The 11,929-nt window shown below is 52.2% G+C and overlaps 1 protein-coding gene across 1 annotated transcript in view; it reads left to right on the top strand.

The window, feature by feature from the left end:
- KIRREL3 (kirre like nephrin family adhesion molecule 3) overlaps positions 1-11,929 on the top strand; it is a 512,553-nt gene that overhangs the window by 151,908 nt on the left and 348,716 nt on the right. The gene's annotated exons all lie outside the window — the stretch shown is intronic.

Here is an 11,929-nt window from a genome sequence, read left to right as displayed (position 1 = left end):
GTCAAAACTCACTTCTTTCCAATATCCTTTCTTGGCAACTCCAGCCTTCTGGAACCTTCCCTCTGTGTTCCCACTGCACTCATCTGACTCAGGGATGCTCATTTAGTATTTGGTCATAGTTCACCTTCTTATGTAAAGCCGTTCATGTGTGCATTTATTTCCTCTCTTGCTGTGCACACTGCAGGCGCTTCAAAGCTGTTGTGATCCCACCTCAGCGCCCATGCTTGTCCCTGGTCCTAGTAGGTTCTTGTTCCCTATTTCTTGGTGAGTGACTGTGTGAATGAACACATGAACGAGGCGCCTTCCCAATGCAAGAAGCTGTTCTACAAGGCAAGGATTTTAAGTAACTCCCGGGCAGTTATGAACGTAGTGTTGGGCACAAGACCACCCTGAGGCCCTCGAAATCATGTCTTGAAGGCAAACAGCTTACCCTGCTTCTGATCTGGAATCTTAATGCCTGTGCAATCCAGGGGATGAATCTTGGTCAAAAAGATTAACCAAGATCTTTTCAATCAACTAGGAGTGATTAGCAAAAGCCATTAATTCAAGAGTGGTGTGCACACAAATTGATTCCTTTTTACATCTGTTTCCTTGTCGTGTGACCTTTACTCTTTGCCTTTTATGAAACGCAGAAAAATTCTCTTGGCTTTGCTAATAGTGCCTCTGGTGCATCCTGTTGGTCCACCTCTGATTTTAGCCCAAAGTGGCCTGGACAGTTGTGGGAGCTCAGCCTCTCCTCCTGCTTCCATCTCTCTGCTTTCTACGGCAGAGCCTGCACCAGAGCGGTGGAAGTCCCCTCAGCCTGCACACAGGTGTGCCCTGGAAGTGTCCAAGAGCTACTGCTGCTCGAGGCACCCTCTACCAGTGGGGGACAGGGACAGGCAGATCGACCCTCCAGCCTCCTGCCCTCCAGGGGTAAAACTGAGAGGCACCCTGTACACCTCCGGGAAGGGGCAGGGCAATCACAGCAGTGGCTGCGGCAGCATCCCTCCCGCTGGCTCTTCCTCATTCCCGTCTCACTCTCTGCCCCCTTCACAGCTGCTTCCTGGACTCACCTCCCAGTCAACGGCCCGCACTTGCGTCCTGGTTCCAAATTGCTCAGTCTGGCTCAGCTCTTATCTTAAAAAAATAAAAATAAACTAAAACTCTTAGAACTTAAGCATCCAAATGGGATGCCTTTCAAAGTCACCACCCTTAAAGGTTGTGCATCCTCCCAGAAGCTTCTGTTGACCCGGGCGTTCCTGAAAGCACCTGCAGGGCTCGTGTGCGGGCCTGGGCAAGGTGCAGAGCGAGGAGGCGCTGCTCTTGGGGCCGGCCAGGGCACGTCTTCACCTGAAGGGAGGCTTCCTTCCAGTTTGTTCCTCCAGGGCCTCCCCTGCCTCCCCCAGTCCTGCCCCTGCCATCTACAAATCACACTGGACAACCACACTCATTTTTAGAATCTCATTTTCTTTTATGCTACCACATTCTAAGAAATCGAGATGCCCTTATGCAGCGACTTCCACGATGCCTCCTTAGGAGAGAGCAAGGTTCGGCATAGGGAAAGTCACCTCCGGTGAGGCCAGTAGGCCTGCCTTGGAGGACTGTCCTCCCAGCCACCACCTAAGTCACCTGGAGCAGGTCACACTACCTTGCTAGCATTCCTCCTCAGCTCGGAGTGGGGGAAAGACTGTGCCCTCTACAGGGTGGGTGTCGGGATTGACCGGGACCCTGTGTGCAGAAGCACTGGGTAAACTGCAAGCACCGAGCCAGAGTGTGACAAAGCGCTGGATGAAGTGCTTTCTAAATCATTGCCGTTTAAACGAAGGTTTACCACGTGACATGCACTGTGCAAAATGCTGCGCATCCTCCCTTTCATTTCATGCCCGTAGCAATCCTTCAAGCTAAGTGATACTGTGCCCACTTTGCAGATGAGACACTGTAACGCTGCCCCCAGGGTCACGCAGCAGCTAAGACTGAACGCAAGTCAGTCTAATTCTAAACCCAGTGCTCTTACATTGTGCCATTTATTGGAACTTAACCCCAGTGGCAATCCTATGACAAGGCAGTGCCAGCTCCTTTTGGGGGGTAGTTCAGGTAAAGACAGGAAGAAAATAACTCCTCTGTACGACCTGCGGTGCGGGCATCTCCTTCCCACACCTGGAACCCTTTTCCCTTACGCAGGTGTAAGTCAAAGAAAATGACACAAACCCAGCCCTATACACCTAAATGATCGCTACCAGCTTCCAAGCGCTCACTCTGGGATGTGCCCTGCTGCCTAATGGGGCAGCCATACATTTGAACGGTTTCAGAAATACGTTAGGGCGACTTTCAAAACTGGTTGCAATGAACATCCTCTAGAGTGCGTCGCTGTTTTCCTCACCTCAGAGCAGGCAATACTGTCATTCTTTAGAGTGATCCAGCGGGGTCAAAGCAAGGAATTGAATGAAATGTCTGACTCTGGGAAGACCTCCATATCGGTTCTTTGGGAGTGCAGCCGGGCAGGTGATATTTTATTTTTCTCTGCTATTTGCCTAGATGCCAGGCAGCAAAACAGCAAAGTACAGACTAAGTTGAACCCAGCTGGGGTGGAGAGGACCCGCAAAGGCAAGGAGAGCCCTGTGCCCACTCCGAGCCCGGCAGACTGGGGAGCCGGGGTCCCCGCCGAGCTCCCTCGTGGTCAGCGCGGCCACAGGGACGCCGAGGCAGCAGGTCGGGACGGGCTCTGCGGTCCGCAGGTAAATGTCCTCACGAAAGCAGCTGTTCTGGGGAGAGCACTTCACGCGCCCTGGCGGACACCGTTTGCCGCGGCGTAAGCGTCGGTGCCGCCCCACGCCGGGCTTGGGCCCGCGGGCGCCCACCGAGCGGGCCTGGAAGGGAGCGGCCGGCGGGCCTCCCGGCTCCTCTCACGCGCTTCCCGGAGCGCCGAGCCCTGGGAGTTCAAAGCAGAAGCCACGTTTGAAAAAACTGGAGGAGATTCAGAGAGAGAAAGGATGACGACCCAGAGGCCGGGACACAAAGGGGCCCGTTTAATCCATAGGGTGGCCGAGCCGGCGACCGGCTCCATGGCAACCTGGGGGGAGGGGGACCGGAAGTGCGCGGCCGGGGGAGGAAGTGAGTTTCGTCCGTGGGGCTGGGCCGGCCGAGCGCTCCCCGGCCGCTCGCGCGTGCGCAGTTGCTGAGCACCGCGCTGTGCCCGGCACACGCTGGGGGTGGGGAGTCCTCGGTGACCAAAACCGGGCCGAGTGGGGCCCCACGCGCGCGTCCTAGCCAGAGAAGCCTGGTAGTAGTCGCACGGGTAGAGGGTCACCGGCCACGGTGAGCGACACTGAGGAGGAGGCGCCCGGAGCCAGGGGCGCACGTAGCGGGGTGGGGCTGTATTCAAGGAGGGCTTCCTTGAGGAGGGGGCCTCTGACGGGTGACCAGGCATCGACCGGGAGGAGGAGGGACCAGCGCTCCAAAAGCCCTGCAGGAGGGCGAGTGACTAGAAAAGGCGGAGCCCAGCTGGAAAACTCTGGAAGGAAGATTCTGAAGTCAAGGTGATGGCAGAACTGCTCCTTGTGCCCGAGAGGACTGCAGAATCCCCCTGGGAGAGAGGGACGGAAGTGACTGCCACATCACCTCCGTGACCCGTGTGACCTTGGGCAGGTCACTCAGTGTCTCCGTGAAGTCGGGGCGTGATGGTAACAGGCGACGCTGCGGGAAGGTGTGCAGAACCGCGTAACGTGCTCGGCCCGAGGGAAGTCAGGGCAATCGGTGGCAGAAAAATCACATTTTTGTTTTCATTAACTTCCAACAGGAACTTAATATTCCCTTTAATTTTATAATTTTTTATAATTTTATAATTTTTATAATGTATTTGTATACAGACAGCAGACCCAGTGGTAACAGCAGTAACTTGTGACTTTGTCAGCAATTAAATTAAATCTCAGGTATTTTCATATCACATTACTATTTTTGCAGAAATCTCAAAATATTATTTATGCTCATCACTACTTAAAATTACAGTAGTTATTAAACCTTTGCTAGATCTGTTATTCATTCTATTCATAAAGAAGCACATACATTACTATGCCACAGATTTGTTTTTTAATATTTTTTATAATTGTATTTTGATGTAATTGCTTTTTTTGTAATCTCGTGTATTTTGTTTTATATTTAAAAATATTATTTTGTGAAGGGGTCCATAGAGTCACCGACTGCCAAAGTTTAAGGTTCCCATTCTAGGTCAAATATCCAGACTCTGAGCAGAATTGTGAGGGGCACTTTGTACCCAAGAGCTCCTCGTCGATTGGTCCCCCTGGAGCCGCACACCGTAGCTCCTGATGGTAGTAGGTGCTCCAGACCAAGGTCAGGAGCCCGCGTGCACACCTGGACGCCCCCACAGCCAGGTGTGTGACTTTAGGCAAGTTGCTTCCCCTCTCTGAACCCGAGTGTCCTCGTCATAAATCTCAGGTGACACCGAGCTGCCTCACAGAGTTGTTGTGTGACGTGAGGCCATTTCTCTGGAGCACTGGCACAGGTAGGCACTCCATAAACGGGTGAGAGTCTGATTCAAGGCTGAGGGCCCTTCGTGCATTTGCATGTGCAGACATCAGCTTGTGGGAGGAGAATGATTCTTGCCTCCCTCCTGCTGGGATGCTCTGGGACAGCTCTGACAGTGAGAGGCCAAGAGGAAAGCTGTGCCTCCATTTCCAGCCCTGTCCCCATGGGCGAGCCACACTGAGGCACAGAGTTCACAGGGATCAGCATGAAAAGGGAAAACACTTTGTTAAGGGCCCTAGAGTCAGACACTCAGCATGCAGGGCTTGTGGGGTTTCTCAGCTTTAATCAGCATCAAGTTGATCTCATTTTGAGAGATGCTAACAAATCCAGACTATCTACAGGTGGCTCCAGCCAGACCCCCGGGCTCTCCACCTGGTCCCTGCCCACTCCTAGGGCCTGCTGGGCACCTGGGTGCCTGGTCTGCGGCTCTAGACCCAACAGACAGCGTGAGCCCTTGCTTCTTCCAGAAGGCAACGCAGCAGCAAAAACTGTGTGTTTCTTTCAGGCTGGTTGGATTGGTTGTTTTTTATTTCTATCCTCTCTCTTCTTTTGTTGAGCTCTGTTTTTCTGAAAATTAATTTGTTGTGGCTGAAAAGACAGCAGGCAGAGAACCCTGGAGACTCATTTCCCCCTGTGTATCCAAAGCACCAACCTGGTGCTAGCAGTGACAGAGCATGTCCCCCACTGAAGGGTCCCACCAATGAGACCAGTCAGGCTCTGGAATTAAATAGCTTCTGCTCTCGGAGGAGCTTAGAGCACTTTAGAAACGAGCTCATTTGAGGCCTGCTCTGACCTGGATTCAAAGTGCCCCTGATGCTCCCAGGACACAGATGTCTAAGACAGCTGCATTCCTGCCGAGGCCATCCTGCCTGCCTGCAGTCAGGACAGTGGAGGCAGAAAGCCCAAGCTAGATGAGCCCGTGATGAAAAGCTCAGGCCCTGGAGGTTGGATGAGCAACTTCAATTGGTCCCCCCTTGTCCTCCAGGCTTTGGTTTACCCCTTAGGTAAAGTATAATGCTTTCTTTCCAAAGGAGCAAAGGAAACCATGAACATGAAAGCGCCTAGCCCAGACCCTTCTAAATACTAGACCTCAGTCAGTGTCAGCGGGACCCAGAATGGTCAGAGCGAGGCAGGCCCGTGGGCTCCGTGTGTGCTGTCTCGCCTAGGATGGGCGGTAGTCTCTGACATCTAGTCTCTGTTTCTCACTCCCCGAGCTCTCTCTGGCGAGTACTAGACATAGGTGGTGCACCTGAGACAGACTCAAATTCCTTGACATTGCTCCCATTGAGAGGTGGGGCCACTGGATCCCACTGACTCTGGGCAGGATCTCTGACTGCTTCCACCCACGGGATATGGGCGTGTAACACTGCGTTGTTTCCTGTCTCAGCCTTTAAGATGTTGTCTCTGGAAACACTGTCTAGGAACCCTGTTCTGAGGAATTGCAAGCTGGCCACCTGGAGAGGCCATGCACAGAGCGCGATGCTCGCCAGGCCCCGGCTTCTCCGGCCAGCCCCACCCAGGCGCCAGGCATGTGAGCCAGGCTGGCTTGGACTGTCCCCTCAGACCGGCTGAGTAACTCCGAGTGACCTCAGCTGATGCCATGCAGAGCAGAAGAACCGGTCACCCAAGCCCTGCCCGAATTCCTAGCTCATGGATCGAATCTTAAGGTGCAACAAAATGTCGGTTGTTTAAAGCCACTACATTTAAAGCCATTAAGTTTAAAGCCACTTTAACAAGTAGTTTGTTGTGCACATGTGGAACAAAAAGTTCCTCAAAAAGACATAAATTCCTAACTAAACAAGAACTGAGCAAAACATGTGAGAGCAGGGCCCCCTGGGATTTGTACTGTGAGCCTGGGTTGTAACTGGAGCTACTGCAGTTAGGGGAGGTCCAGGAGCAGTTGCCAAGGCCCCTGTCCCTTCTCCTGCCCATGTAACAAGAGCAACGACAAAATGATGGTTGTGTGTGAGGCTGGACTTTGTGGCCGTCTGTGTGCCTTATATAATAGTGATGCCATTGGCCAGCACTCAGACAGCCCTTCCTACGGCTCAGCATTCTAGTACTCCATCTGTATCAGCCAGCTGATTTTCACGGCAGTCCCATAAGATAGCTGTTACCGTCATCCTTATTTCATACTCGAGAAAACCAAGGGTTAGAGAGGTCAAGGGTCTTAGCCAAGGTTACAGATCTAGAAGTACATTATAATAGCCAATTCTGTCATTGACGCTATGTATTAGTTTCCTTTTGTTGCTATAACAACTTACCACAAACTTTTTGGCTTAAAACAATACAAATTTACTATCTTATAGTTCTGGAAGTCAGAAGTCCAAAATGTATCTCACTGGGCTAAAATCCAGGTGTCGGCGGGACTGTGTTCCTTCTGGGGACACGGAGGGAGGATTGGCTTCCCTGCCTTTTCCAGCCCCGGGAGGCTCATGCCTTCGTGGGCCCCCAGCTCCACCTTCAAAGCCAGCAACGGCCAGCGAGTCTTTCTCATGGTGCGTCACTCTGACATGAACTCTCCTGCCTTCTCGTCCGCCAGTGAGGACGCCTGTGATCACACTGGGCCGTGCAGATGACCCAGCCTCCTCTCCCCACCTCAAGGTTGGCTGCTCAGCAACCTCCACTCCCACTTGCCACATGACGCAGCAATTCACACACTCACCGATGTCTTTGACAAGGGGGCATTATTCTGCCTACCACACCCTATAAGATGGGAATAATCATGTCTCCCCTTTTGTGAATGTGGGAGCTGAGGAACATATGGTTATAGTCTTTCCAAGGCCAGACATATCAAATGCCATTGCCCCTGAAAACTACAGGGCCCCTGGTTAAAAAACAGGAGCATCCTGGAAAATGGCCAAATAAGTCCTACCCAACGGCAGAGTTGTAGTTTTATTTGAAAATGAACTTAAAAAAAAAAAATGAGTATGCGTGGACCCGTGCAAGCACACTATTCTGTTGGCCGCAGAGTGGTGAGAACACGAGGGGGGTGCCCCGCCGGCCTCTCCAGCCCTAACAAAAGGGAGAGGAGCCTTGTCTAGGAAAATCCCTCTGAGATTGCTCGCTTATCTGTCCCTGAGAATTGAAGAAACAACATTTCTCATATCCACGAAAGCCTTTTGATAATGAACTCTGTGATAAGCGGACTGCATTCATGGTGAAGCCACAAATCATTCCAGTGCATCAACCCTTGCAGTCCCAAGAGAGATAAAGAGGAGACGTTTTGGAGTTCTTTAAAAACATTTGTGTGCCCGTGGTATTTCAGACCTAGAAAGCTTAAAACATGCCTGTACAGCACCTTGGCGGGGCGCCAGGCCCTCAAGGTATGTGACCTTTAAACCTCACCAAAACCCCTCAGTTTAGCTGCCAACCTCTCTTACCATAGTTTCCACATCTTAAAAATGGGGCTAAGTAACCTACGCACAGTTGTAACAGCCAGGAAGTGAAAAAATGGGGTTCAAACCCCAGGCTGTTTGGCCCCAACCCCGTCTCTGTCCACTTGATGTTCTGCCCCCAACCCGATGCTCTGCCCACCGAGCCTCTGCTAGGGCCTTGTCCCCCAGATGGCTCCCACAACGTGTCCCATCTGTCCAGAACCTTCCAGCTTCCCAGTCCTAGATCAGCACCCTACCCACCCCCAGCCCACCATGAAGCCCGCCCCGGCTGCTCCAAATTCCGTACCGCTTACAACGTGTTCCTGTTCTTCTCTATTCTGGGTTTGTGTTCATTTTTCCAGGATAGGATGTAAACTCCTCTGGGTCAGAATTTACACTGTATATAATACTTCACTCCTGAGGTCATCATGGAACCTACCATTAGCATGAGTTGCACAAGCGTTTGATAAGTGTACCTTGATCTGCGGGTTGTCTTACTTTATCTTCAGACCTTCCTGGTTATTTTTTTAAGAGACTTACTGTAAAGCTTCATTCGTAAAGTGAAGGCGCCTGCCTAGCACCCACGGCCAGTTCATTGCTGAGTTAAACCTGAAACTCAGGGGTCTGACTCCCTCTGCAGCCTTCTCTCTAAGCTCTGGGCAGCTATAATTGTTCTCACAAAGAAAATGCTCACGTGAACAAAGTGAAAAGGGCGGGGTCTCATTCTGCTCTGTCCGTTGGTCTACCCCCAGCACCCAGACCAGAGCACATTTTTAGAGAACACGGTAGAGATGCTCTAAAAATATTGCATGAATGAATGAGAGAATGAAGGAAAATGGTTGAAAATACTTCAAATATAAATTTCAGATGACTACCTTAATGAGCTATTCATTAGATGATTAATTTAGCCATGATCAAATGGAACCCAGGTGTTCTGGACCCCAATCAAGTGCAAAGAGTCCAACGCTGAATGTTTGAGGTGGGGTCTGGACAGTGGTATTTTTAACCTCTTGGTAATTCTGATGCACGTCAAAGTCTGAGAGCCTCTGCCTTAAAGGAGAACTGTTAGTTGTTGGTTCTGAGTCTGGCAAAAGGCTCTGAGTACATTGATAGATTGTCTGCAGGTCAGTTCCTCTTGACAGGCCTAGGGGTTGGCCAAGGTGGCACCTTCACCCTCTGCTTGCAGAGGTGTGTGTGAGGGTCTCTGCCTCCTCTAGGCAGTCCTCCAAAGTCCGCCTGAGCCTGCCCCAAAGCACCTCGTATGCTGTTCGCCTGCAGGAGGAGAGAGCTGACGTGCTCTTAACTAGGGCGTCTGCACACGTCTAATTGGGAGGCTGCCTGGAAGAACCATCTATCAGTTCTGCCAGTGACAAATGGCAGGAAGGAGCAGCCTCCCACACAAGGGGCCTGCCCACTCCTGCTCTTCCGCACCTCATTATGCCCGAGAAATTAATATTCGTGTTGTTTTGTCTTGACAAGCAGGGCGGAGGAGTGATGGCAGGTAGTTGCTATGTGTTTCTTTGTCCTCTTTCCATATATTCCCGAGGGGCATGGGGGGCTAGACCTCTACTTGCAAAGCTTTAGTGCCTCTCGGCTGGGGAGAGACAGGGCCGTGGCCGGGCATGGCTGAGCCTGGCAGCCACCTGTCACCTTAAGCTGCCCAGCATGCTAGGGACCCGGGACCCCTCTGTTGATGTCATCTCTCTGCTGTGCCTCTCTCCCCCTCCTTCCACTGGGCTGGTGGGATCTAGATGCCTAAAGCTACTCACATCTCCGCCGTCTAACTTGTCTGCCATCTTCCTTCCCCACTTCCTCTACCCCACCAGCCCGGCCCACCAACTGGGTTCAGTTCAGTTCAGCAAACCATATTGAGTGTTCACCACGGGCTGGGCACTGAACCAGGGCAGGAACGTAGGGGATACGTTCCCTGCCATTGGGGGTCTCACAGTATAATAAATGTCTAATATCAAAGGAGGTCAGTGGCTGTGAAAATCCCTGTGGAACTTGGAAACCAGCGAGGCAGCTGGACTGCAGGCTGAGGCAGAGCTGTAATCAGGGGTCACAGCAACTGTGTGGAATCCACATGGTGGGGAGAAGGCAGAGTGTTTTCCGGAGAATACTCGTCAATCAACAAGGACTTGTTTCTCTGTAGTGTTTCCTAAGCCTTCGGATAAATCTAAAGTACCCTCCCCCAACACACACACACACACCCCTACTGCTGTTACAGAATTTCTACTTTAAACATCACACATAGTGAAGTGGGGCCGTTAACATTTTATTGAAACCCTAAAGCATTCTAGGTGTTTTGCGCACGCGCTGTTATTTAATATATGCAACCGCGCTGTGAAAGAGACCTCACACTTAGGTGAGGAGACTTGCCCACAGCCGCCCAGCACGAGCTCCCCTGTGTTACTTCAAACCCCGTTGAGCCTCCTATACTCTGCCACCTGCCTCCAAAAACACTTTCTTTCCGCGCTCGTTTCTTTCCCAAGTCATTGTGTTCTGATGAGCCGGAGCAGTTGCAAAGAGCTGGTCTATAAGCTGGGCCTTTCCTCCTCCCAGCTGCGAGGACAGTCCCGGCACTCGGCTGGCTGCTGCCCTGCTGTGCGGCGCCCGTGCCGGGACACTTAGACGCCTCGCAAGCTGATCCTTGACACATGCTCTTGCCCACCTGACAGAGCCCCTGTGCCCATTGGCTGCTAAATCCAGGCGTCCTTGAAAGGTTCCTAACAGTCTACTCAAGACTGATCTGTACTTCTGTGGAGCACAGCAACGGTCCTTGACCAGCCTGGGCTCTTCCGTGCCTTTGCTCCTGCCGAAGCCACTGGTTCAAGAGCTGACTGGCTCAGCAGAGGCATCTGTGCAGAGAGCCACCCAGAGACGAGCAGAAGGGGCGCCAAGGTCTGGAGTCTAGATCTCGGGCTGCTAGTGGTGAGCAGGCCAGAACTTCCCTCCTGTGGGTTACAGTGGGTCCGCAGAGTGACGCCCTCAGATCAGGGTGGGGTGGGGGCAGCCAGAGCCCCAGGAGTCACCTCCAGATACGGGTCCCTCACCTGTTTACTCCAGGTGCCCAAGAAATCTTGTCATTTTCTAGCGTGTCAGGACATAGACAAGTTAGAGAAGCTCCGTGGAGCTTCCTGGCCCCCTGAGACACGGCATTGGGTCTGACTGCTCTTCTGCTTGTTATTGCGTGGGTGTCATTTTGCGGCCACTGAGGCTGGAAGAGTGAGAAAGAAGCCACCCTCGGGGTGGGATGGGGAGCACTGCGAGGGCCCCAGCGAGGGGATGCCAGAGGCTTGGTGGTGTGACCGCCTGCCCAGTCGGGGGAGTGGGCAGGTGTGGAGCTGGGAGCAGTGTCACTCCTCATCCTCTTCTGTCCCCAGAGACCAGGAGGCCGAAGCCCTTGGTCACCTGCAACCTTGGCCAGCGTGTCAGCTAAGTCACCCTCAGCTTTTGTCACCTGGCTCTGCCATCGCCACTGCAGGTGGCATGCTGCATCCGCCCTCCTCGGAAGCCCATTCTGACTCAGGCAAACCCTCGTCACCTTCCTTTCCGGTTGGCAGCTGCAGGAGTAAATGTCTTCAGCAGAGTGTGAGCCGCGTGTCCCTCAGCCTCCTCCCGTCTGGCTGTTTTGTAGGCTTGGCGTTTTGGCTATTTAGACATGGTCCAGCTATTCAAATTTTTTCTCTTTTTCCTGATAATTTAAATAGATTTGGCTTTTCCCTATTTGCTCTTTTCCCCTGACATTCCTGCAATTACATGGTCTTTCCCTTAGCCCTCTTTTTTAATGCAACAGGTTTCCTTTCATGGAGTACCATGTTCCCTTTAAATGCCCAGTGTCCGTTAATGCATTTGTTCCGCGAGGCTCTGCCCAGCTGTGCCTCTTAGGTGCGGAGCCTGGACTAGAAGCAACGCTGTGCTTGTGCCATTTCAATAAATCACTTATTGCTCTTCTCGGAGCTTGTTTCCTGAACAATTATTGATTGTGGTGAGCCTCCCACAGCTTCCAGAGCAGCTTCAGTCTGAAC

This window comes from Lemur catta, chromosome 7 (genome assembly GCF_020740605.2).
Source record: "Lemur catta isolate mLemCat1 chromosome 7, mLemCat1.pri, whole genome shotgun sequence".
Taxonomy (NCBI): domain Eukaryota; kingdom Metazoa; phylum Chordata; class Mammalia; order Primates; family Lemuridae; genus Lemur; species Lemur catta.
Note: the sequence above shows the minus strand (reverse complement) of the source record. Positions and strands in the feature narration are given on the sequence as shown.